Genomic DNA, 27,351 nt, shown 5'->3' with positions numbered 1-27,351 from the left:
TTTGCATTATAACTGTGCTAATTGCCATGTTCACCAAAAATGTGCAAAGGTCACTTTTCCCTATGCTCTTTCCAAGAGTATTTTTTATAACTGCTATTCTGATAGTTGTGAGGTAGAATCTCATTGTGCTTCTGATTTGTATTTCCGTGATGATCGGTGATGGTGAGGGTTTTTTTCAAATATTTGTTGGTCATTCATATATCTTCTTTTGGGAAATGTGTATTCAGGTCTTTTGCTCATTTTTTTAAAATTTTCCAGTATTTTCTAATGCACTGATGGAAATAAATGGCCTATGCTTCCAGCATCAGTGGCTTTTTACCAAACATGAATTTCTGCTGAGAAAACTTAGGGTTATTACCTTAAAAGAGATGTGTTATTTTATTTTTCTGACAATGAAAGGCCTCTACAAGCCCAAAGTCAAATGCAATTATATACTATAGAGCAGAATAATAGAACACTGCACTAGGATAAATTTTGTGCCCACTTAATTGAAACACTTGCCAAGGAGCTGGGTGAGAGCAATGTATTTCAATCATTCTAAACAATGGATAAATGAGACACATTCCTTCTAAATGACACATTTTAGCTGTCTGGAAGCCTATTCACAGTTGTGCGTGCAGCATAAGTTTGCCACTATGTTGCTCACAATTGGTCCATTTCAAGCTGTGCTTTTAAGTTGTTTATTCCAAAGAGCTTTCTTAATATGAGGAAAAAGAAAATATTTTTAGAGTTAGCATACATACTGATATTTTTCAGCACTCTCTAGAATATATATGTTCAGATTGTATTTCTGTCTTTGCCCTTTGCATGCATATCTGTAATGCATGTCTATTCTTATTTTTTGTATTAAATCAAATTTACATTAATTAGTTTTATACAGTGTTGTCCTCCTCAACTCACTGTTGTTTGCTGCTTTTTAAGCTCAAGAACACTGATTGAACTATTCAGTAGTTCAAAAAATAAAAAAGTGAATTTATTCCAATTACAGTATTCCTATGTATCCTGTATATTTTTGAGAAAAATGGCCTGAGAAGAGACAAAATAAGGAAAGATAATTTATTCCTAAAGAAAGATAAAACAAAAGAAGAGAAATCAGAAGCAGGGAGCACCTGTTTAAAGAAGTATAGGCAGAGATCATCTGTATAATTCATCACCTAAACCATGATGCTTTGGGGAATGAAAGAGGGTGTTAGTTACAAAAAAGGACCACAGATATAAAATGAAACTTTCCCAGGTAAACCAGAATACACGGGTCTACTTCTGACCTTAGTACATGTTTACTAATGTGAGTCATATCTTTCAAATTATATGACATATTTTTAATGTGGTTTATTTTTATTTATAATCCACAAACTGCTTGAAGACAAAGGACTAAGATGGTGATAGCATTTCAAGATTGGCATATTTTCTTTTATAAGAGAGTATAAAATTGACTTCCCTTCATGATTGGGAAATTCAAAACTCCTAAAGAATCTCTGAATTTTAAGGTGCTCTACAGATTAATGTAGATTAGGTATAATTCTGTTAAAGTTATAATTATATCACATGACAAAATAATGATTACACGAAGAATTACCCCTTTGGTCAGGCCTTTTTAACATTTCTTAGTTAAAATTACATGTCTGTCTCTGAAAATGTGATGATTTACAAATGAACAGTTCAGGAGAACATGAAGGATAGGGAACTTGCTCTTAATGTCTGCTCTAAATCTTCTTGTCCAATGTGTTGGAGAATTTCCTTTTGTAGGCTCGCATATCTTCCAAGAAGACAGTCTGTGTTTTCTTTGCTTAATTTTAGAAATCACATCATTCATACTTGAATGACTGAATAATTATTCATGTCTATAGTAATTCTACTTATCTTTCTTGTATTCCTGCACTATATTTCTATGGCCATATGTTAGAGAGATGAAATAAGGGAAAAAGAATAGGTCCTCTTAGAAGAAAATAGCATCAAAGCCCCCTAATACAGAGAAGTGAACAGAAGAAATAACAATACCTAGCTCAGATGTCACCTCATTACATGTAGATAGAGTTAAAGTCAATTGCTAAAAAGCTAGGAATTGGGTGCAAGGTTGGAATAAAAGCTCAGCTCTCAGTTTATCATAGAGAGCAAAAAAAAAAAAAAAGAGTTTATTTTTGTTGGTGAACCTAACTAAATTAGAGAATCTAAACCATATTCCAAAAGCCTGAAGATTTTGAAGGATTTTATACACTATTTTACAAGGAGAGTTCAGAAGAATTGTAGAAGATGAAGTTCTGTGTTTGTTCACATCCTTTGATATTCAGAGGTTTATTGAGTTTCAACAGAGTGAGGAGAAGCCAATTGATGGTTCTCCTCCTCATAGACTGTTAGGAACTACTTCCTACTCTGAGTAAAAATTTGTGTTACAGAAGGCAGGGACAAGGAAAATTAGAAAGCTAGTTAATAACAATATTTGAGGCCTTTCGATTTCAGAATCTGGAGTTTTCTTTGTTTAAATTCTCAATTCCAAGATGAGAATTGAAAGAGTTTTTCCCTAGAATAAATTACTGTATGATTATGGTGGCGGCGGAAGGCCAACGTGGAAATGCTTACCACTTCCTGCTTCTTCCTCAGCCTTAACTGCAACTCTCCTTCCTGTTTTCCTGTAAAGAAAATTTCAATCAGCTCCTAACTCATCATCAATGCCCGCCCTAGCACCACCCTTGCTCAAAGGTTACATATTTCCCATACCCTCCATATTCTGCTTAAAGGAGACAGTGAAGCCTCCATGGGTTGTGTGCTCCTTCCCACGTGCTCATCTTAATAAACTTGTGTTTTGTTTTGTTTTGTTTTTGTACTTTTACTTTTCTATTGCACTAGCAAACTTTCAAGAATATCTTCTTCCTTTGTATGTTGGGCCATGGTGGAGGGAAAGGTGTAACACAATCTATCATTTTTATCATTTTTAATTTTTTTATTTCTTATATCTTTACAACCAGAAATACTTTTTTTTTCTACTGCTATTGCAACTTAAAAGAGAAATATAATGTAAGATAATCATTTTGTAGGTAACAATATAAAGATTACACTTAAGTATATTCTGTGCAAATTTATGGATCACATTTCCACTGAGGTGGTACATTAGGTTTAACACTGCAAAAACTTATATTAATATATTTTAAGACTAATTAACTCGCAGTTCACACTTTTCTCAACTGCTCATCATTAACTAATGTATAGTACAATAGATGTTATAGTTACCTTTGTGATAAACATAGGCAGCATGAGATGATTTTGGTAAACAAATGCACCATATTTCCTTGGTCTAGATGCACTTTCTTCAAACTAAATAGTTTGAAACCTATGGAAGTTTAGACTACTGGGTAATTCTGTTATTTTCAGTTTACTGTTTTTTATTATTGTATAAATATATAAGATCTCTATGTTAAAATACAATCCTAGGAATATTCTTTACAGGTTTATAAAAAAGTTGCTGAAGTACATCAGAACTTATAACCTGTCCTAGTGTTAAATACATCATTTTATATGAGATAGAGTCTCCGGAAACTAGTTTCAGCTCTTTGTTTTATTTCTGCTATTTCAAAAAGAAAAAAAAAATAGTATTCTCCACAAATGTTGCTCTAGAAACTTACATCCAATAGAGTGTTTATATCTTTGTATCTCTCAAGTCACATAAAAAATAGACAGAAAATGTGGCGTATGTGTTAATTTAGGTAGATTTTTCCATAGAAGTCTATATATTCTAGAGAACCCTGAGAGGGGAAAACAATTCTTCTTGACTATAGGTCTCTACGGAAATCTTAAGTAACAATATTTTTAAAAAATCAATAATTCTAGTAAAGCAATTTCATACTACATTATTTCCAAAATTTTGTAAAAATAAAAATTATACTTTAATGCTTTCTATTTACTAAACTACATTAAGTTTTGCATTTAGTGTTTTGCTATTGCAATACCTAAACCTGTACTGAAAAACAAATAATTGAATTTATGGAATTGTTCGAGAAATTTCTTTGGAACTATTTACATTACCTATATTTTTATTTATACAAGTTAAATAATAATTATTCAAACAAACTTTACTAAAACAAAAAAGAATAATAATAATAAAAGACATTGATTAATAATAATAATTGATACATATTTTTCTTGTTGTAACTGAAAACTGCCATGGAGCTCATCATAATGTATCTTTCTGGAGCGAAGGTTTTAAAACAGAGGAAAACTACCTATAATTCCAACTTATTTTTTAAAGAATACCTACTATTAAGAAATATTTGCCATTGATTGATTTTTAAGATCACTCGTCTTCTCTGGATGTAGTTTTAAACATGTCTTTTGGGAAAGGTGGTCTACAGAGCTTTAAGAATAGGAAGAGGAAGACAGAGGATGAAGACGCAGGGCACAGAGAAGAGAACACAGAAGAAAAAAACAGGGAAGGAGAAGGAACAAAATATTTGGAACACAAGTTTTCTGAGACTAACACGTACTCAATCCAGTTCACTTGATTCTGTATTTCACCTGAGTTCTCAGTAATACATAATCATCAGTTTGTTTATTTAGAAGACTGTTAATATGTAGTTTTCACTTAACTTGGTTCAGACATGGTTTATAGAACATGCATACATGCTCGCATACACACAGAGACATGTGCAGACACATTGATGAATGCATCCATAAAATTGTGCATTTGCAAAGAATTTTACAGAAGTTGGAGGCAAGAGGATTGAAATGAGAGGGAAAAGGAGCAATAACTGTAACATGCAAAAGAGACCCAATGAAAAAGCATAGTGAGTCTGAGTTAGTGCCTGTTTCAATATGATAAGGTTTTTGGAAAACTGCAGGAAGATCATAATTTTTAATATTCAAGGTAGCCTCTGAGTGCTGCAGAAGCAAATATATATGGATGTGTTATTACTTTAATGAAATATTTAAGCTACAATATTTCTTTACCAGAAAATCATTCTAATAATTATACAAAAAGTGTAAGCTGTGGGTTAAAGAATTGTTCAGTAATTGTCTATAATTCTCGTTGTGAATTTGAATGAATAAATTAATATATGTAAATTTCAATTATTTGACTGTCATACCTGATTAGGGCATTAAAGTATTATATATGCAAAGCAAAGTAATGTGCTCAAAGTATCTATGTATTCAAATAATATTGATTACTACCATTTCTGGTAGAGTCTCAGAGATATTTCAAATGCAGATTTTGCTATTTTATTCTCTCTCTTTCTCCAAAATATCTGAAAGTTATGAAATTAGTCTTTGAATCAGATACTTTTTGAACAAGTAAATAAACATATACCCATTAGAAATGTTAAGTAGCAATATGACTTGCTTATTTGATAAAAATATTAGAATTGGGAATTACAATTTATAAACCAACAACACTTGCATCTCCTGTCCAATACGATAAGAGTTTTATTATCAGTGTTTAGTTGAAAAAGTTAGATAAAAATCTAAAGAGATTTTCTTAGAATATTTACAAGAAGATCAAACAGTAAATAAAATATAAAGTTTTGATTCTATAAATTAAAATACTGTTTTCAAATAAATATACTAGTATAGTAACAAAATAGTGATTACAATAAAACTGATTAAACCTCTGGATTATTTTTCATGACACATTGTTGTTTAGGAGTTAATTCTTGGGGGGAAATAATATAGAAACAAGATTACCTTTTTTCATGTTTTTCATACACCTTTATGAATACATAATAATGTTGAATAAGGAAATGTACACTGCAGTTACAGAAGTTGTGGACTTAAATTTAGTGACTCAATAAGTTGAAGATATAGTAGAAGAAAAACATTATTTTTGCCTACAAAGAGCTAATAGTCTCACCATGACAGACAAAAATATTTTTATTAAGGCCAGACAAAGTGGACCAGGCTTGCAATCCTAGTACCTAAGAAGCTGAAGCAGGAGAGTTGCTGTGAGTTCGATGCCTGCGTGGGCTACACAGTGAGTTCAGAACCAGCCTCAACAATAGTGAGACCCTGTTTAAATAATTATATTCATTCTGTGGATGAAAGATAAATCAGACCAGGGATATATAGGAAATGGAAATATATTATTATACCGTGTCATTTATGGAAGTTTTTTATAATGCAACATAGTGAAAGAAATCATAGAAAGTGAAGCAGAGAGCCCAGGAGAAAAAAATCTAAGAGAAAGCATTCAGTTCAGTAAGAGTAACACATCTGAAGTCCCAGAATAAAGGAAGCCTGAGCTGTAATCCATGGGTCTAATGTACTCAGAAGTCAGGGACAGAATTATACAGACTTGACTGAATTATAGATTAGAGTAAGAACCTATGTCAGACATTTATAGTGATATTTTTAAATATTGGAGTGAGGTAGAGTGAAATGTAAGATACATTAAGGCCCTAATTTTTGTAATCCAATAATGTTGCTTTACATGGAAAAAGAGTCATACAGATGCAGTTAAGAATGTGAGGACGAGGACACTATCTAAATAAGCAGTAAATGTAGTCATAAGACCCCTGAGAAGAGAGAAGAAGAAATTTTTTGGCCCCAAAATCAAGCTATGTAACAGATAACATATGGGAGCATGGTGCTGATTTTGGATAAGAAAGACCCAAAAGCTAAGGAACACAGCTCCAGAAACCTGACTACAAAACTCACCAAATGAGATGTGGGAATGGCAAGTAGGAAGATGAAAGACATTCAGCATATTCATTCATCAAAGACATGAAAAGTAAAGTTACAGTGAGAACCCGCTCCTTTCCACTGTGATATCTAAAATGTTAGAGACTAAAGTAATTTTAGAGTAAAAATACTGTGTGAAACACTTTGGATTCTCATGTGATCATGGAAATAAAATTCATATAAGATCTTGCAATATGATATGGCATTTTTTAAAAAAAGTTAAAAATATACTTAATATATGATCAAGCAATTATATTGTCATAGTACATAAAATTATTCCAGATTAAACTGCATGCAAATATTTATAGCACCTCTGTTGACAACTATCAAGACCAATTAATAACCCTAATGAACATCTGTAGAAAAAAATGATAAAAATTATGTTATACTCATAAAATAGAACTCTTTTTTTAAAATGAAACAGTGGGTTTTAGCAACAAGATTCTCAAAAAGCACAGTCAAAAATAATTAGAATGATTAAAATAATATGAAAATAGTATATGTTCTTTTGCATGAACTCAAAACTAACAAAATTAATATATTGTAAAAACCAGAAATGATTTACCAATGATAGCTATGCATCAGTGAGCTCTTCCACGGGATAGAAAACTTCTACATCTGGATTTGGATGTTGTTTAAGAATATAGTTGACAAAATGTATTGAGTTATGTATTCACAATCTGTAGTTTTTTTGTTGGGGGAATTTTATTTCAACAAAACATGTAAAAATAAATTTCATATGTTTGGAATGCAGATATCAATCTGACAATCTTTACCTATTTTTATTTTCTAAACCACTTACGAGATTTTGGATTTATTGACACTGAGATGGATAATTACTATTGCTTTCAATCTGCATAACAGATTTGAACATGTTTTAAGTTTTTACTAAGAATGCAGACAAGCCTAAGTTTATAATCATATATCTTTACCTGATTACAATTGACTCGTTCCCTTGAACCATAGATTATAGGGATACATCGTAAAATGAAGTAATTCTAAGAAAATTATATTTGAAATAACATTAATTTTAATACCATTTGAAATTATTAAGCTATTTTAAATTGTCTCAGACATCAACATTATTTTCTAGAATAAGATAGAAATATTTTAAATAGAAGAAATGTGATACATTACACATGCTTCCTTCTTAACATCTGAATATTGCAGTACACACAACAATATTTATCTTATTTTCCATTTTAAAGTATTATTAGCACCTCTTCTCATTTTTTCTAATGAAGTAACTGCGTATTTAAAAGCACAGCTAAATTATCAGTTCTTTCTTTTCACTATTTAAAAAAATATTTTTCATTCCTACAAAAATCAAAAGAATGCATCTTTTAAGGATTTGAACAAACTGACATTCCTAAGTTCACATTGTTTCTTCTTTTTTAAATTTTTATCAGTTCATGTCTGTGGTCATGATTATATGGTCTGTAGAGGATCGTAACAGAGACCACTTTGAAGCAGCACTGAGCAGGCTTTAGAACTAACCAGTTGACCTTTTGTATTAACTTATGATTGAGTCCCACGTCTAGGTTGTTTTGCCCAAAGAGACAACAGCTGGTGTGCAGAAAATAGAACTCTCCATGTCAACAGTCACAGTAGAAACCTACAGTGGTCTGTGAAAAGGTTTCATATCTGAAGGCAAAATAATGCTGTAGCTGCCAGTGCTAACTCTTTCTCAGGTTTTCAAAAGGAATAGTGCCAACTCTAGGGATCAAGCACTTCTCTCAGTAAGCAAAGATTTACTGCTTGGAATGTCTTTGTTGCATCTCTCAAGGCCTTGCTAACTTTTGAAACTCTTACATCAGATGTTTCCTGTATATCTGGACACCACTCTAATATGCCAAAAACCCAATAAATACTGATGAGTTCAGAGAAGTCTTTGTCTTAGCCATGAGAGCTCTGGTCTTCCTGAGCCCCATAAATCACATTTCATTGTCTCTTATTTTATCCTTTGCCATATGCTTGTTTATAAAATTAGGAGAAAGGCTGGCTCCCAACAGCATGCATACATACACATATACAAATACATAACACACATAACACATGTTTAAATTCCCTTCCCACCTTTCCTTCACAAAAGATCTTTGCAGTGGGCTCCAATCTCCTGCCAGATGTTAAGACACATGATAGGAAAGAAGGAAGGAAGGAGAAAAGAGAAAGAAAAAAAGAAAGAAAGAAAAAAAGAAGAAAGAAAGACAGAAAAGAGACAAAATGGTGGTACAGCAGTGAAATGGGTATCTGAGATGATCAGTTGTTCATGAGGAACAAGACTATGAGGCATCCAGAACTTGAGCATTTATTGATTGAGGAAGGGTTTTTTGGATAACTCAGAAGCAATGAGGAACTTGCCATGGAGTGGCTTTGTCTTAGTCTTAGAGGTCTCAGTCTTAGATTTGTGTTAGTCTTAGTTTTAGTCTTAGTCTTAGTCTTAGTAGGTGGAAGAGGATGGCCCTCCCCTAATAAGATGATGGAAAATCTCAAAAATGTGAGACCAATAATCCCAATCCTCTGTTCCAAAGCAACCCACTACGTCTTACTGCATATGCCAGGAGACAAACATACATGATATGGTCTGTAGATTACTGTCACTATAGAAAGATGAATAAAATTTTCCCATGAAGTTTGTTCCTCTCTTTGGAGAACTTTGTATATAAAACTAGCCATTGTGAGGTTTTGGTCCCCAACATCTACTCCCTTTTATTTTTCTAGCATCACTTTCATTTATTTATCTTATAAAATCTGATAAAGTTAATTATCATATAAGGATTGAAAGAGAGACCAACAGGTCAAAGAACATAAACTAAGAACATAAACATAAACAAAGAACATAAAATATTTAAGACAACTATACTGTCAAAATACACTTTTAGATACATTTTAAAAATACATTGTTTACACTGCATGACAATACTTTCCAATTTTTTTTATTTCTCTTTTAAAATATTATCTGTATCTTATTTGGATATATATATATATATATATATATATATATATATATGCACAAGAAACGCCTTGTGATATTAAAACTGTGTGTCTGAGTTTCTTAATATTAGTGTCACAAGGTGCATACATTATCCTGCAAATTACTTAAATTTATCTTTTTTATGACAGAGTAGTACTTCATTGTGTATAAACATCACTTTTTTATCCATTCATTTTTGATGGTCATACAGGCTATTTCCAAGGTTTAGCTATTTTAAATTGTACTGCTAGAATCACTGTGGTATGATGTCTTTAACTATTTTGGGATGATATCTAGAAGGCAAAGAGGTGAGTCAAATAGAATTTCCACTTACAACTATTTGAAGAATTGCTATACTGATTTCCATAGTAGTTGTATCAATTTGCAGTCCTACCAGTAATGTATGAGGGTTCCTTTCTCTCCATGCAGTGCAGGCATTTGTTATTGGTTGGTTATTTTTATGGTAGCTCTCTTTCTGGAATAAGAAGGTATCTCAGAGTTTTTTTAATTTGCATTTCTTTAATAGAAAGTGATGCTGAAAATTTTTTAATGTATATATTTGGAAAAGTGTCTTATTAAAATGTCTTATTAATTAACATTTTTAATGTATATATTTGGAAAAGTGTCTTATTAAGTGTCTATTTTTCATTGGGCTTTTAAATTTTGAGGTGATGTGATTTTTTTTTAGTTCTTTATGTATTCTACACATTAGTCCTTTGAAGAATAGCTGACTTTTATTTTTCATTCTTTATGTTGTCTCTTATCTCTGTTAGGGAAAAAGTTTGGCAGATATTTTTCATTTGCCATGATCCCATTTCTTAAGAGACTACCAGAAAGATGGTGGAGTGCTAAGCAGCAGCAAATTAGTCTCTCCAAAACTTGGAATCCAAACACTAGAAAATAACAAATTGAGAAAGAAAAGAAGGCTGGAATTTGATCCCCAGCACTCAGGAAGGATCTGATGGGGACTATGAATCCTACTGAGAAACTAAATACACAGAACACAACACAGAAAAAGGAAGGGACAGTCACTTTCGCCATGGCTCTTGACTACTGAGAAAGGAAGACAGAATCTACAGAGACTCACTGAACACAGGGGACTCGAGAGGCCTTCTGCAAGAAATGCACGAGTAGAGTGCAACTGTGCATGCTGCGTGCTACCAAAGCTAGAAGGTTAGCCTATCTGAGCTTCTGCGATATCCTCTTCGTCAGATGCCATTTTAGCTAGAAGGCGAGCCCATCCGAGCTTCTGCCATATCCTCTTCGTCAGATGCCATTCTAGGAAGGAGACAACTAAATCTGAATCTAAGAATAACTGTAGGGTGTGTCTTCTCAGGGCTCCTGCTGGTAAAGTCTCATGGTGACTGGGTAGAAACCACCACAAAAGTCCATGGTCAGGAAGCTGTGGTCAGGTTGGCAAGACACACCGGAAGTGCTATAGGTTAAAAGACTCAATTCACCACATCTGCGACCAGTGGCAGGTTTAGCCTGAATTTCCATGGAGTCGAAAGTTCCAGAGGCCATGCCAGCATAAACCTTCTGCTGGCTGGCTGGTGGTGATCCAGGACACGACCTGCCTTCGGCCAGCCTCTGCTGTCCACCAGTGAGAGCAGTATTCCTTGAACTGAGCACTGCCTGACAACTACACCTGAGAAGATAACCACAGGATTGAAATCACAGAGACATTTCTCTGTCCCATCCCCAAATTTTCATTAATTTTTCTGCTAGTTTGTTTATTTTTTTTTGTTTGTTTGTGTGAACATTGTTTTATTTTTGTTTTGCTTTGTTCTTGTTTTTTTTCTGCTTTCTTTTCTTCTCTTGTCTTCTTCACAGATTTGCTAAGATGTTTGTAATCTTTCTTTGTCTTTCGCTATTCCAACCTCTTTTTTTCCTTTTATTGATTATGTATCCTTCTTTTCGCTTTTAAATTTCTTCCCCTTAATTAGTTCTTTCTTATTTTTACTCTCATACCAGGTTTTGGTCCTATCTTTACCCAATTCTGCAGACATTCTTCTAATCCCTGATAAGATCCTTTGTACTAATTCTCTTTTCTCCTTCTCATAGCAAAGATTTCAAGGTTTCAAAATTTTCTTTTTACATGCCTCCATTTCCAAACACTAAATTTTTAATAGTATAAACATATAGCTTTGTTAATCTTGATAGCTATGTAAAGTTACTATCATCAGAGTTATAGTTGTTATATTTAGTACATGTTAGTTGTAGTCTGTACCTGGATTGCCTAATGTTTACATCATAATGGATAATTTCTTCTCTAAGAATCAGAGTAGTATATGTAAGGTTCTTATGATATGTTAATATCTAGTTTGTCTTGGTCAATACTACTGTGGCTGTGTAACTTGCTATTAACTGGGTCACAAAGCTGTCAGTACTCCTCTGTAAGCCAACATTCCAAAAGCCTTTGTGACTTTAAAAGTACTAGATTTCCAGAGAGCATGATTGTTGGGTTAATTACAATGTTTTCCCCCCAAATAACCAATGTAGTTAAATCTTGATGTTATGGCAAAAAATAATAGTCACATCCAAAGTATCAGTGAAAAACAACTAAGTCTTTAGGCGATAAGCACTCACAAACTTGGGCACAAAGCAAAACACCCAAATGAAAAAAAAAAAAAAAAAAAAACATAAAGCATGAGAAATAAAGGTAACAAAATGCCTCCCCATCCTTGATAAGCCCTGAAGAAAATTCAGGGATATCGAGGGGCAGAATAGTAAGTCTCCCACTATGAACATTCAATTTGCAAATTTTTACAGCTATAAACAGACCTTACATTATGAACAATTGTAGATGCATGAAGATAGCTCACATGTCTGCCGTACATGATCACAGTTGTGCTGCTGTGTGCTTCCTGTACAGTGGAATAGCAGTGCTCAATCAGAGGCCAGGATGTCCAGAAACAAGACCAAAATCAGTGGCGACCTGGAGGGGACTGCTAGGAAGTGCAGAGCCATATAATTGTATATTATTGTCAAAGGTATGTAAGACTCACTATCATACAAGAACAAATATGACTTGGAAACATTCTTCTGGAATGGAGCTCATTTGTAACTTGGTGACTTACTGTATAAAACGTATCTGAATTAAGGAAAACACTAAAGAGGAGAGTACAAAACACCTCCAAGAGAGCTCAGTGGGATTTGAGAAAATATAACAACATATAATGGAAAAAATAACCAAAAAGCTGCAAGAGCTCTAATAAACACTAAAAGAAAGCTAGATGATATAAACAAAATGATACAAAATATGAAGGACCAGTTCAACAAGGTATTAGTGAACATGAAAGTATTTGAAATCAGAAATTCAGAAGATTAAAAATAATAATGAAAGTATGGGCAGCCGGACAGATCAGAGTGAGGATAGAATTTCAGAAGTAGAAGACAATACCTTCAAAGACCAACTACACCTTGAAAATAGCAAGCAAAAGTGAAACATTGATCCAATTGCTAGATGATGCAAAGAAGACTAATCGAAGAATCTCTGAATAAGCAAAAGATCAGAAGACAACAAAAATAACATTAAAAATCTTTTCATTTGAAATATTCCACCCCAAACTTTTCATCTTCCTACACAACATGTTTTATTCACACTTTCTCATTGCATAGATTCCATATTTTAATTTGCCATTGTTCTCATTCTAGTCTAAGGGGTGGGTGTCAGTAACTCTGAAAACAACTACAGAATTGCAGTCTAAATTCAAACAGCGACTATTGACTCTAAATTTACTTAGTGACTCAAACTTTAAGCATCTTTACTTAAAACTTTTAGTAACTTCCTATTTAAATCTCAAAGGAAGAGCCACACTCCTTAAAAGATCTAGGTGCCTTTCTCTCTTTTGATCCTACTTGCTTCTCTGACCTCAATAGTTAATATCAGCTCCATCTGTGGGACTACCAAAATTCAAATATACTCCTGTCTTAGAGCATTGCTTTGGGCTTTTTACAGTTCCACATCTGTTATACACCAGATATCTTTTTGCTGATATTATCATCACTGTCAAAGCTGGGGAAAGGAACTATTTTCTTTTTAAGATTCAACCCCTCTCTCATCCTATTTATTTATGAAGTTTGCAACTTTCTCCATCACGCTACAAAAAAACACATATTTTCAACACTTTTTACTCTGTTGTACTGTTTTGTTTTCCAGATATGTATTACCTTGTAACATAACTGTATCATACACTTCTTTATTATATTTCTTCTTTAATGCCTCTCTGCCCTTAAAATAATGTAAAATCTTTCAGGACAGAGGGTTTGACTGTTTTCTTCATTAAGTTATCCCACATACACTGTGCATGCCGAACACGTAACAGGAACCTAATAAATATTTTTACAGTACATGAGTAAATTGCCGAGCTGTGGAGACAATGGGAGATTTGAAAGAAAATAGTAAAAGAGATACACACATTTCCTATCATAGAAACTATGGGAATATTGCATTTAAAAATGGAATTAAAATGAAGGAACTACAGTTATAATTTGAACTTGTAACATGTGACATTTATATACTTGCATTCAAAATACAGCAATTATTCTAAATGTGAACATTTTTCATGGTTAAAGGACTGACAATCACTTTTCCAGTGGGATTGATAATCACTTTTACACTGTGAATTGACTCCTACAGGCACTGTTTGAGCATATGGCCTTTTTTAAGGCTTTTCTGTAAGTTACTCTTCACTTCAATTATAAATTTTGTGTTAGGTCCACAGAATCCAAGCAAGGAAAATGTACTTTCAAAGGAATTGTTAATGCATCAGTAGCTTGCAGGTAGACAAATGCTGTGGTTTCTAAAAGAGCAAGAAAGTATATTGTAATCATTTATACCAGTGAGTTTTATAGATTACTGGGAATTTTCTTTGGTATTTCTTGAAAAAGTAGAGAGATAATATATAAGTACTTAATATATTGTGACTATCATTTATAATTCTGTACATAATATGTTCATCAATTCTGTAGATTATTGAACATTAGTTTCATGGAAATATTGAGCTGTATATTGCTTTTAAGGAGGAAAGGCACTTCTAAGGCAGAGGCTATGTGCATAAATGGGTATCTTATGGATGCTATTATAATAGTGTAAGTGGTTTAAACATGCAGGAAAATATCTTTAGCAATAATGCTGTATTGCATAATGAGACACAATAGGGCTCAATAAAAACAACAGTGGGACTGGGGATTGTTCCTCAGAGAGGAAGCAAACTTAATAAGAATGATCACAAGAGAAAGAATGAGACAGGGTGGAGAAATCAAATAATCTGGAAATAAGGATAAAAGAATAAGGCAGAGAATTATAGGAAAATCTGAAAGCAATTTGGGGATTAAAGGGTCAATTTGAGACTTTTGAATAGTGTAAAGAGTAGTCAACTTATGAAGAACTTCATATGTAATGAAAACATTTCCAAAAATTTTCAAAATAAAATATGTAAAATTCTAGTAAAGAACAAATGATTACCTGACTAACAATTTGAATGCAATTTTTAAAATAGAAAACTTTATGTTGTTGAAAACAATTTTTTATATACTTACCTTCTGGTCTTATTAACATATAAGCACCTTGGTATAACTCAAACCTGAAACTTCAGTGTCAAGGAGAATTTATACCATATTGACAATATAACACAGTCATGTGATTGATGGATACTTATTGACAGGTTTTAAAATATTAAGTAGTGAAATCACGGTTGAAATTTAGAAAGAAAATTGTGAATTTTGTACAGAAGGTTGAGATCCCAGTGTCAGACTGGTTGTTTTCTGTTGTGGCAGCCAGAATGGAACGGAGAAAACGATATGAGTTAGTATATAGGATACACTAGTTAATTGGATTTTCAGATGAAGAAGAGGATGGAATCTACTGAGTCTCAATTTTCTCACTTGGATGACTTCATGGTTAGTGGGATCATTAACTAATATTGTGTTAGGACAGCAGTGGTAAAGATGGTAACTTCTGCACTACAAACTTTGCAACTGAACAGTTTGTAGGTAGTTGCTATTAATTTGAGAGATACAAGCATGTGTGTAAATGTGAAAAACTTAGCAGGAAATGAGATCACCCAGAGAGCACTGAAGCACTGTACAACCATGGGAAAATATAGTTTTCAATATGTTGTAATAACCATGCTAAGTAATTTGCATGATGAGAAAATTTTGATGATGCTTTAAAAACCTACTTTTATTTGATACTCATACTGTAATGCAAATTATATAAAGCTGCTTACTATTATTTATTAACAATAAAACTGGTGAAGTTGAAATCTGTATTGACATGGTAGCTGTAGGTCTCATTTCTACTGAGTTTTAAAAAAAGTGTTGCCTATTGTCTCTTGGATTTTATGAAAAGCAGTACAAAGTAAGTGAAACTCCCTTAATAATTCTTACTAATTTCTTTTTGCTTAATGCTATAAAATGGTTCAGTACAAATACTTGTATTTTTTCAATAATTATTTAACACATATTTAATTAACTACTTGTAGAAATTTAGTGAAATATGGTCTAAATAAGGATATAGTGACACAGGCCCATATATGGATAAGCATTTTACTTATGCAACTACACAACATGACTGCAGCATTCTGTATTAGTTCTATTAAATTTGGGAACGCTAAGTAATTATCCTTATCAAATTTTGAGTACAAAACATAGAAAAGCATAAAAAATTTGAGATTTCAGAATCAAGATTTTATAGAATTATGTTGAAATTTCGGGCAAAAATGAATTAGAAAAAATTGAAAGTTTCTGAACTCAGGGGAAAAAAATACACAAAAAATGAACAGTAAGATAATTAAGCACTGAAAGCAATTCATATGATCAACTGGCTTTATACGATCTCTTATATAAGTTTTAACAAATAGATGGATTTTTCAGGAAAAAAAAAGGAAATTTTCCTTTTATTGTACAAATCTAAAGTTCTTGTAACATTAGAAATGTGTCAGTTAAGAGACTAAGCTTAGAATCAGAGTCACAAAGCCTCCTTCACACATGCAGTGTTCTCTCCCACTCTGTAGGTTTTTTTTTTTTTTTTTTTTAAATTCCTTTGGCTGCTGTGTTTATTATGAACTGTGTGATTATTTTTGTGAAATCCCATTTGTGTGTTTTTGCTTTTGTTTTGTGTACTTTTAGAACTTTTAAAAAGAAGAAAGCCTTGCTTGTCATGAAATTTTTCTTTTGTGCTATCTTCTAATGGTTTCACCTTATTATATCTTATCTTCTGTTTAAGTTTTTGATCCATTTTGAAGTGATTTTTGTTGTGATATGTACACAAACAGCGGAACACTATTAAGTCATACAAATGAAAATTCTGCTATTTGCAGAAACAGAAAAAGCTGAAGAACATTGTGCTAAATGATGTAAACCAGGACAGAAAGACAAATCCTCATCATTGATCTCACACATCTGTAATTGTAGGGAATTTAATTTCATAGATGGAGAAAATAGAAGAGCGGTAACCAAGAAGAGCCTAAGAGGAAAATGAGGAGTGTATGGAGCCTGTTAAATGGGTGCAAAGTTACAGTGAGTAGGCTAGGTTTCAGCATTCTATAACATATGAGGCTGAAAAAGATTAATACTTTTTAAAAACTATTTCAAAATAGCTATAGGAAGTGTGATTGCAGGACAGATAATGCTAGAAATATGAGACTCTGAACACCATACTAATACTAAATACCATAATTTTATTATTAAATGATTTCTATCAAACCATTGCACCATAATCTGTAATATATACAATTACCATATATCATCTTAGAAAGTATCATACAAAAAAATCAAATCAAAAGGAGGGGACGTGATTGACTAAGAGTATCTTTTCAATGGTAAAAGCAGAAATAGATGTTATAGATTGTAAATACTTTTTCATACTCAGTGGTACAATTTAAAATGTTTACTTAAAAATTGTTAGTCTAAAGAAAGCTCATTGCACTGAAAATCACATAATTATAGGTCACATTTATTTGACAAGTTTGTTGAAAAAGATTATTTTAAAAAAATTGACAGCTTTCTCAAGTGAAAAAATAGTGCTAATTTTGGTAAGTCCAAAGAATGAAAAAAATTAGACTACCAAAGTTACAGTAGATTTCTCAAGGAAAAAATCTGTGTGTATATGTACTGAATAACACATATTTTTGGGGAGAATTTATTCAGCAAATTATTGTCATTTATTTTTCTTATAATATTGTCATAAGTGTTACATTGCTATGCTTTTCCAGGTGTTTCATGTTCCTCCAATTATAAAATAGTCTTCATCATGGGAAATGTGAGACTTTATAAACAGGAATTTGAATGAGCTATGGTCAGCAGTTAAAATAATCTGAACAAATATTGCATGGTTCAAAATGTTAGCCATGTGTTGTACACAGCTTTTTACTAAATTTCTTGATAGGATCAGAAATATAGATCTTCAGATTTCTTTATTCGTTACTTTTAGTGTGAATAAAAATTTACTGAAACAAGAACTAACACAAATACAGGATCAACATGTTTATCCTGTTTATATTGAGATGTGTTAATATGCTGAAAATCAAAGCTGTGGTTTTCTTATCTGTATAAAAAGGACCTTTTGTATCAAATACACAAGTTGTCTTAGACGTTCAGTTGCAGTTGTTGTTACTGTTTTATTATTTTCAAAATAAGAATATTTCTCTTATAGTAATAGTAGTCATTTATTTAAAAATACAACCATAGAAACAACAGGAAAATTTAATTAGAATATATTGTTCCATGGTGAGAGAAAGCAGGTTATTAGAATGAGTAAAAAAACAAAAATTGTTCTTAAATGCTTTTATTTGTTATCTAAAGTAAGTCCAATAGGACTACATACCATTATTATTCATTGTTTCCTATTCCAGGTCACATGTTCATCTTTAAGAATGAAAATGTAAAAGAATAAATGGCTGATGCTACGTTGAATCCTTACTGTATTAGTGAAAATTACTATTGTATCATTCATTAAAATCATTGTTTACTTAAATGGTTTATTATTATTATTATTATTATTATTATTATTATTATTATTGGTACAAGGGATCAAACTCACAACCATGCACTTGCCAGGCAGGCGTTTTTGCTTCTGAGCTAAACTCCCAGACCTCTGATCACTTAATGCTCAACAAAATGTTAATACATACTAAAGAATATTTTATAGCACTTTTCATATACAGGTCATGATGTATGTCAATCAATTTATAGTTATTACTTGCAGTAAAATAGGCACTTCAAATAAAAACAAACTAATATCAAATAGCAAACTGGCCTCTTTCTGTATATTTGAATCTTGCCTTTATGTATAATTAATTTATTCACACATAAGGAGGATATCTTACATGACATGGACTAAATTAATATTAAACACATAAGACTTAATATTTCTTCTCATCTCAGTTATGTCTTGGGATATCTTAGCTACAGTCTAAATGAATTTTTGATTGCACATACATAAGGGCCTTTGATAGTAAGTAAATATATGGCAAAAGATTTTTTAATGAATTTTTGTGTAGAGAAATTCATAAAAATATACATAATTTTTAAATGTTGATGTTTGTCAGTGACAATCAAAGACCTATTTGGAGACATTACTTCCTAGAGTTCTGAATACAGTGATACAGCACAATTGGTCACAACACTACTACAAACTAAATATTAGAAACTTAGTATCTTTCCTTTTGGTGACTGAATATCAGTAGTATAGTGATAGGAACATGAAAATATATGAAGACCAAATTCATATGTTTACTGTTGTCATGAAATACAATCACATTGACACAGATTGAATTAGACATTGGCTGAACCTTAAAAAGTACTAGAAAGTATATCAAGAAATACATTTTTGAAATAAAAATGGATTCATCCTTCTGAATGATACTTGGACAGAATATATTCTCAGGTTCTGGAACAGTGTCTTCTTAAAACTACAGCAGTGTCCTTTATGTTATATAAAAATTATGACTATATAATCCCATTATTTGAAATTGAAAGTCAGAGTTATTGAAAAAACTGAAACTTTTGAGGACATAACATTAATAGGGCCTTAAATTGACAGTATGCTTTGCCAAAATTAAATAAATACTCAAATGACAGTTGGCTTTCATTCACAAACATTTGGTAAATAGATCAAAAACAAAGAAAATTATGATTTTGATAATTTGATAAAGAATTTTTGTTATTAATGTATGCATGCTGTGTATGTGTGAATGTATTACATTGCAAACTAGTGTATCATTGCCACCTACTTATCCATAGCATTAAAGAGTTTCTTCTTGCAATATTCAAAAGGATGATGGTACCTGTCACTTGCCCTACACATTCCAGTGAGAGTGGTTAGCAGGGAAACCACAATCTGAGACACAATCATCCGTATTTTTAGTATAATGGAACTAGGTTTAAACAAATAAAATATGAAATATAAGACAAATAGCAAGAATAAATAAGAGGGTAAAAGCCACTGTAATTCAGCACATAAAATATATCTAAAAAAGAAAATATCTTGATTTGTTATGATCCCCACTGTGAATAGAATCATTATATGCCTGAAATATATGCCAATAAAAGAAAATCTTTGCCAAAATTGAGGTCATCTATGGCTAACATGAGATCATGTATATTAAGACTACACACACACACACACACACACACACACACACACACACACACACACACCAGGTAAGTAATGTTTCCTAGGACAAATGGAAAGCTTCTAAACCTACTATGTGATCCTACTTGAGTCGTTTTTGTGATTGGACTTGATGAATCATAAGCAGACAATTGTGTCTAAATGGTCTCTGATGATAAAAGAAAAAAATTAGCATTGAAAAGAAAAAAAAAAACCTCATTTTTCATAGTCACAAAAATAATGTTATATAAATGCACTCAAATTTGTATTTTACTTTTTTCCACTCTTACAGACAATGAACTCATATCATAAGGGGAGATCATGACAGTAATTGGTTACTACTTAAGTATCAGTGCCATCAAAACTGTACTCTGATTATTGCAATGATGGATGGACAGCCAGCTCAAGGGCATTCAGGACACTGTGTTTTCACCCAAAGTCTTAGGTGTCCTCGCTCAGAGATCTCTAACAAACACAGTAGAAATTATGCTTTACTGTTCTGAAGAATGGAAAATATGAAATCTAGGTTGCAGAAGATCTGTTCCTTGAAGATTTTTTTTCTTGTATTAAGAAAAAGAGAAAAGCATTTTTCCGAGCCCTGGTCCTGCCTTTCGGAGGCTACATTCTTCTTGTTTAATCGTGGGGCAGACAGGAAAGCCTGAAGTTTCTTCTCTTCTCTTCATTTAAGTGAACTAATCTCAGCATGGCGCCCTGTTTTGTGACCACATTTAAACTTAATTACTCCCCAAATCCCACTTCCTTGTATGTGACTTTGGGGGAAGGCTTCAACATATGAAAGTGAGGAGGAGCTAGTACTCAGTCCTTAACATCCACGTATATTTGTCTAACATTTTCTAGTTAGCACAAAGCATTGTGAAAGATCGTGATACATCCAATGATAGAGAGACGGTACTGATGCTCATTTTTCTAACTTAATTGGGTAAAATTTAAAGTTGTTTCTAAAGAACACTTACATTTTATATGTGAATAAAAACATTTTAAAAGTTAAAAGAATAAGAACACAATATTTAGAACTAAATAGAACAGAAGATTATGAAGAAATATGAAACAAAGAAATACTAGGAACAAAAGGTAAAAATATATGTATAATGTATATATGTATGTATATATAATGAAAAAAAGACAGGAACAATGTTTAACAACTACACTGTGACAATTCTGTCAAAAATTGAGTTTGCACGAATAAATCATTTAACAAAAAATTCCTAAGCACATGAGTAAGAATTTATTAGAGAGCAAAAATGTTGGGGGAAACAGGCCAAACAGCCCCAGGAGGTTTAGGAGACAGATCATTACCCCACCTGGTGGACTTCTGACTGTGATCTCTCCCAAAGAGCTACAGTCTTGCCTGAGGGCTTTCAGGGTTTTTAAAAGAAAGTGAGGGGTATACACAGGCAGATTTGGCGCATATGATTGGAGGGATGGGTGAGGGACTTTAAACAATTCAGATTGCATCATGGAGCTATCAGTTATACACAGCTGGGGCTATATGAAGAAAAGGATGTCCTGTTACATTTTCAGTTACATTGTAAGTCCATTGTAAGGCAAAGATAGGGGTTTGCACAAGGGAAGGGGTGTTCTGTTATCTGCCTGCAGGACATGTGCTCTTGGTCTTGGCGGGCGTCCTGGGAAGACTTTTATTTAAAATTCTAATTTTCTCCCTTCAAAAGTACAGAATTTTATACATGACAACTCAGTGAAAACATTTTAAAGCTAAGCTGAGGATATCACCCGATGGGCTCTGAGAAGATTCCTTTAAACTGAGAAGGGGAATCGAAATTCACCAACCCACAGAGTAATTCAGAGCCCACTGACTTCTACGAATTTTCAACAGGCATAAAGAGGTTTACTAGGCATAATTTTCAAAAGATGCAGAAAAAAGAGAGTGCTGGTACTCAAAAGAGAGGTGCATTAGGTCTGAAGTTTGGCATTTTATGTGGTCTTCGGGTTTTCTTAGGATACAGCATCCTGCTTTCAGGCTGTCCATTTACACGTGTTTGAAGTTGGTATAGTTTGTGTACTTAACTATGTGCTTTTTGAGAAAATACAATCTACAGGTGAGAAGTGTGGACCCAATCTTTTATGGCATTAGTGAGGTTTAGGGTGTTTCCTGAAAGGAATAAAATAAAAGATATTGTAATCCTGAATTAGTTTTTATGTCTTAAAGCCGCAGTTTATCTTTAAAATACAATTTTAGTACCACAAAAGTGTTTATCTTAATCATTTTTTCTACTCTTAATTTAAAAAAACAAATATTTGAAAGATTGAAATTATTTTTAAATATATAGTAAAAATGTGCAATAAAAATCATTCTTGAAAAATACAAAATATGCAATACTAAAATAGTCTTGCTATTAGTTCTGAAAATGTGTAAATAACACATTTTTAAATAATAAAAAAATTCCTGAATTGGAAGAAGAGAATATAAGTTTCAGTTCATTCTGCAAGACCAGAAAAAAATGATATTAAATTTAAACATCATCAGGAATATTACTGGACAGTATTCTTCATGAATATAGAGGAAAAATTCAGAAAATAATTTTATAAATCACATTTGTGCATTTAAAAGAAAAACAATATTTTATGATCTAATAAGGCATTAGAAATGAGTGTAATGAAAGTTAATAGTTAAAATTTTTCTATACTAATTAATATATTATTATGATTATTTCAGTGAGTGGTATAAAGCACATTATTTCTCTAAGAATTGATTCCCAGATATAATATGATTTCTAAATCCCAGCAAGATTTCTGAGGATATTGTCAATATAATCCTAAATTCCATATAAAGAAGACTAAAGTCACTCTCAAAATAAACTTCCTCCTCAGTTAGTTGTTAGGAAAGTCATGAAAACAATATTAATTAAGTCCATATGGCTGTAATCCAGAGAAAAGATGCACTGACCTAAATAAAAGAAAGATAATTCAAAAATGGCCACATATGCAAGGCCAATATATAGACCAAGGAGCGCTACATCTCACTGAGGAGGAAATGATCTGTACATACAGAATGTTGGATCACTTCCCATTTTGGAAGTCAGTTTGAAATTGCAGGTTCATCATATCTCATACATGAAAAATCAATTCCAGATATGTAAAATATTTAAATGTAAAAGAAAATCTGAATCCAATAAAAGATATCTCCATTCTCATAGGAGAAAAAAAGTGCACAACTCTTGAAAATAAAAGTCTTATTATTCCCTAAATAAAATAAAAATTTAAAAGGAATTTATTTTGTAAATTCTTTTTTAAAATAGATAGAAAAATCACCATAAGAATAAAAAAAAATACTGGTACCAGGAATTGGACTCAGGACCTTGCCAGACAGGCACTGCACTGCTGAGCTAGATACCCAGTTTGTGAACAAAATATTTTAAAATGATTTACTTCTAAGAATATATTCACTGGACACAGCAAGTTGAAACACAAAATGTTAATATAAAAATGGACAAAAATATAAAAGCATTTTTGTTTCTTTAAACATTTTCTACATAAATAAAAAAGTTTAGATTAAAGCATGAATACTTTTGTTAATATGGCAATACTTATTCACACATCAGTGTGATACAATTTTACTTCACTAGATAGACAAAAGTTAAGATAAGTGATAACACATTTTGTTAACAATGTGGACCAATATATTAACAATATTGTACTTAGATAGAAAATTGGTATAAACCATTCTATGGAGAATATGGTCTTTTTAAAAATAGGAATACTAAAATTTAGTATTTGTAATAGTAAGCACACATATATGTAACAGTGTATTTATGCTTACATGACTATTAAATGAAAATGATTGATAAAATATACATTTTCTAAGCAAAGAAAAATTGGTTTCTAAGTTTGAAATTAAATATTTAGATTTCAATTTTTCTGTATATAACTTTAAATATTTATGTTGTTTATAGTACTAAGTTTTATGGAACTTCAAAAATATCATTATAAAATTCAAACTTTTTATTTTCAAATTTAGTAAAATGTAATGATATTTGTTGTGTAGTTATGCTTTAATAACAGTTGCTTCATCTTGTTTGTTTGGCTTTTTTTCTTGAAAAACATGTATTCAAATGATTCACCACAGACCTTACTATATATTTATGGACTGTCTAAATTTATGCATAAGTTAAATTTTCTCCGATTTCAGCTGGAAGTGTTTAGCTTTTGATTATTTTTTGATGAATAAATGGATGTAGACAGTATCCATTATAAAGTATGGAATCTGTTCATGTGTTAATGATAAAGTCTTATTTTGATACTTTGTCATTTGTTTTGGGTGTTTTGTCTGTAGTCCTACTTTATCACAGATTACTAATAGAATCACTTAATTTTAATGAATATAAGATTTTCATTTAACTAACTTTTATTTCATAATTTTCTCCATTGAGGTGACATAATCTCAGATTAAAAAATAAAAAACCTTTCCACATTTAAACCGTGCTGATTGTAACTTTCCAAAAATGTTATCAGTTCTATGGAGTCTGATTAGAAAATTTAAACTTCAGTATGCATTTATCATTTTAAAGATAAATAAAGCAAGCTCTATGACAATTAAGCAATTTATATAGGAAGAAAAGGAAGGATTGGATGCTTCTAATTTAGTTGTCCCACTGACTGCATGTGTGACTTTGATGCAAACAATTGTTTTTCCTTCATTTTATGCTTTACTGGAATGAAACATATCAGTTAAAGTGTACATTATGGAGTTTGAATTAAGACATGGCTGAAACTGCTGTTACTAAAATTTTTCTCCTTAATTATCTTCTTTGCCTTTCCTGACATATTACATGCAGAGTGATGGAGGGTAGTGTTTAAAACTATGTGACACTTGGTACTTAGTCCTAGTCAAGTGACCAAAAAGAATATAATACCTGTAAGGATTATGTTTTTTTTTTTTTTTAATTGACTATCATCCTTGCACTGAATGATATGAGCTCCTTTTGCCCTGTAGGGAAATGTCAAAAATTCATAGCCATTTTCAAATTCTTGTCTTCTCTGTTATTTATTTAGCAGCTAAAACATTGTCGTGTTGTCAGCAATGTCCATCTCTCTAACAGCATTCCATTATCACTTTGCTACAGTTATCTCGTAAGAGTCACATACCAGTACTTGCAAATTTGACAGTGAAATTAAAGTCTAAGTGTTGGGAAGAGGACTTATTCTAAAAGAGAGGAAGTGTCCTCCTGTCTCTTAATATCCACTGTTTAGAGCGCTTGTGAGGATTGCGAACACTGCAGATCCTGGCATAAGCAGAACCCAAAAATGCTGAGAGCAGAACTATCCTTCGGGGACAGGAAGACTCTGCTTATAAATCTGCAGCGGGGTAGCCAGGCAGGCTTTTCAAATCTGGATTCTGAGGTGTGCAATCTAGATAACTTCAGCTGATTTCATTTGGCATTTAATATTTATTTTCCATTTTCATATTTATAAAACAATAAATTTGCACAACAGCCATATGTTGCTAATATTTCACTGAGTCTCCCTATGAGTTTGGGTCTAAGAGATAACCATATGCTCAAAGAAGAAAACTGATGCTAGTTTAATAAGGGGATAGGGCTAGCTTTGAGCAAATTGCACTGGGCACACTGAAGGAATCTAGGTCATTATGACCTATAATGCCCGTAAGTCAGCAGCACCCAGCAAGACCAGGAGCTGTAGAAGAAAGCACCTTGAGAAAATATCAGTGCTATCAGATTTCACCCTATCACTGAACGAGCCGAAGGAATAACCACTAAAGTTCTGTAACTCTGCTGCTGACTACTTTTCTCTGAACCCAGCTGAAAGTCAAAAGGCCAACTTTATTGATTGGTTCATTGATTGGATCACTCCATAAACGTCAATGCCCAGAGGCCCACAGCTGGGTGATGGGGATGGAAAGTGGACTACACAGACAAATGGAGAAGACCTTTCGCATCCCTGGTGCTCGAAGTGGTGAGCAGATTGGCAGAGGTGAAAGAACTGGCCTAGAGGAAAAAGAAATGTCCTTTGTTCAGCAGGAATTTAGCGCATGATCTTCCCACTCCAAATTCTGTGTTCTTGCTCCTATCTCACGATTATGCCATAGTTATTTTTGTAAAAAAGACTTAATCTCATCTCTGTTTTTTCTTTACTATTTTATTTTCATTGAAGTAAAATGAGTACAAGAATCTTGTTCTCATGAAGGCTTATGTTAATCACAAATATTAGCTTTTCTGAAACCTTCTAACACATGTGCATATTTGCACATTAATAATGAATTTACTTATAAATTGTTTGTTATCTTGAACCTTTGTTGGATTCTTTAAGTACATAGACTATTTACCATGAAACAGGAAAAACTGCAAGAAAGTGATCAGTTTCATGCAATAATATATAACAATTCCCTATAAAGTATTTAATGTAAAATATTCTCTATTTAAGTAATTTCTCAAAGGCTTCTTTTAACTACCATGAGCTAGCATTCACTCATTTATATTTGCAACAGCTAATTATAGAAAAATGCATGCTCTTGAGTCATATTATTTAATCTTGTGATATAAAGACAGTTGAGACATTTTTCTCATTGGAGAGAGGATGTTTTGATATACTTCTAAGTGAGGAATTTAAACTTCCTTCTAGCAAGATAATTTTGTAGCACTGTACAGGATTTGACTAAAGGAGCCAAATGGTGACTTTTTTGAAAGGCAAAAATGTATAAACATGGGGAGCCTTTACCAAATTAGAATATAAAATTTCTTTACAAAATAACCTATCTTTTCTCTACACAGCAAAACTCTGAAGATAAGCAGGTTCTTCAAGTTGATGTTGACTCCTTAGGCAGATTCTTGGGATGAGGAAGAAATATTAACAGCAGCTTCCTGGAGTTAAATTTCCCAAAAGTTCAGTGATCTACAATACTAAAATAAAAGTAAGATAATAGAAATCAGCAAATGAACCTTTTTACTAGCTCCAGGGAACCTATCAGGATGAGATTTTACTCTAGTTGGACTTAAATTGTCAGATGACTTAAACTGTGTTCCCATGACACTGTCCTCCTAGTGATCTCTGCCTTTAGAGGTATTGAGCCCTTCAATTTGTAATATATAAAATGCTACAT

General features: G+C 32.3%; 1 long non-coding RNA gene across 1 annotated transcript in view; it reads left to right on the top strand.

Moving 5' to 3' along the window:
- The window catches only part of LOC134474113 (uncharacterized), an 85,609-nt gene that overhangs the window by 27,949 nt on the left and 30,309 nt on the right, over positions 1-27,351 (top strand). The window lies entirely within an intron of this gene.

The sequence above is a fragment of the Cavia porcellus genome, unplaced genomic scaffold, assembly GCF_034190915.1.
Source record: "Cavia porcellus strain 051 isolate PalLab524CR breed Dunkin Hartley unplaced genomic scaffold, mCavPor4.1 scaffold_30, whole genome shotgun sequence".
Classification (NCBI taxonomy): domain Eukaryota; kingdom Metazoa; phylum Chordata; class Mammalia; order Rodentia; family Caviidae; genus Cavia; species Cavia porcellus.
The sequence above is the reverse complement of the archived record's forward strand: the minus strand, read 5'-3'. Positions and strand labels throughout refer to the sequence as shown.